The 1,467-nt window shown below is 46.1% G+C and overlaps 1 non-coding gene across 1 annotated transcript; it reads right to left on the bottom strand.

The window, feature by feature from the left end:
• Positions 1-337: 337 nt before the first annotated feature.
• LOC142661325 (U2 spliceosomal RNA) lies at positions 338-529 on the bottom strand. Its single transcript, XR_012850692.1, has one exon. It is a non-coding gene; the product is annotated as a U2 spliceosomal RNA (small nuclear RNA).
• Between the last annotated feature and the right edge of the window lie 938 nt (positions 530-1,467).

A 1,467-nucleotide genomic window follows, 5' to 3' on the forward strand; every position in this document is an offset into this window, starting at 1 on the left:
TTAAAAGAGAGAGGCCCCGCATAATCATTCACCAACCTTACAAGCCTTAGGCCAAGAGCAGGGGCGTAACTACTGCGTTAGCAGCCGTAGCGGCTGCTACGGGGCCCGCGGCTTGAGGGGGCCCGTGCCGCCAGCCGAAACGCCCCCCCCATATGCCCGGTGGTGCCGCTAGCAGCCGTTATGGCTGACACAGTGGTAGTGCCGCTACTATGGGCCCGCGCCGCAGAGCCTCCAACAAGTGTGGGCCGGGCGACACAGGCCCTCTCATGCCCGTAGGCGTCGCTAGCTCCGGAGGGTGCCCCGGTGCTAGCGACAGCCAAATAGATGCATTAGCGCTGAATGCCCGACCAAACAGCGCCTTACAATGACGCTGATTGGCTAGCGCCGATGACCGTTGTGGTTCCCTGCCCTCACCTCGGCGTTCTGCCATCCCCCTACTATGGTCCAAACTTCCACCGGCAGGGATGATTACTAACCTCAGTTTGAGCAGGTACTACACTTGATCTTAGCCAAAAGGCAGAGAAGCTATATAGATTCTTTATAGGTTTAATATCATATTTGATGCTGCCAAAGATTGCGCAAAAAAATGGGGAATAATTGCCACTTGGCTATAGACAGTATTTTTCTTGTTATCTTTTTCCCTTTAAGCTATCACCTTTTGGTTTAATGTACTACAGCCAAAGCATGTGCTCAAAAACTGACCTGACCAAATCGACCACCCATCTAATTATGCAAATGAGCCTTGAGAAGGGGACTGAAACATAGCATCTGACATGGATTAAATAAACCACATTTTCTATTTGTGGACCTACTTTCTGGAGTGCTGTGATCATTTCATTTTGGTGTATCTAACGGACCATTTTGATTATGGTCAAGTTCGCATAGCACCCTATGCTCTATCTTTTGAAGTGCTGCTATCTCCTACCTGCTAATATTGCAAACAGGTATTTTCGTTTCCACCACTAAAGCTTATTCATTGTATAATGAAAAGTTATGCAGTTTTCCAATATATTTTATGTTTAAATTCCTTAGGATTTTTAAGATCTCTACTTGTAGTAATTAAATGGGTACCTTCATTGTGTACTTTCAAAGGGTGAAAAACTGTCCTAGTCATGTGAGGGTGATGCATATGCAGGACTCTCTACAATAAAGGCCCTTCTACACAGGATAATATTTGAGAAACGAGCATCCATATGAATGCTTGTTCCCGATTACTGCCCTGTGTAAAGAGGGCAACGATCAGCTGATGAATGACCAAACTTGTTCATCAGCTGATCTGCTCGTTTATGCTGCATTAAATATTATCGTTTTTTGCAGCACATGTGTAAATAGGGAGATGTGCTGCCGCCATGATGAAAATGTATGGGGATGAACGATCGAAGTAACGATCACTCGTCCCCATACATAGCCAATCATTGCTCGTTGTGAAAGAAGCAAAAGAGCGCTGATCAACGAGCTGTCTCCTTG

This window comes from Rhinoderma darwinii, chromosome 9 (genome assembly GCF_050947455.1).
Source record: "Rhinoderma darwinii isolate aRhiDar2 chromosome 9, aRhiDar2.hap1, whole genome shotgun sequence".
In the NCBI taxonomy this organism is placed as follows: domain Eukaryota; kingdom Metazoa; phylum Chordata; class Amphibia; order Anura; family Rhinodermatidae; genus Rhinoderma; species Rhinoderma darwinii.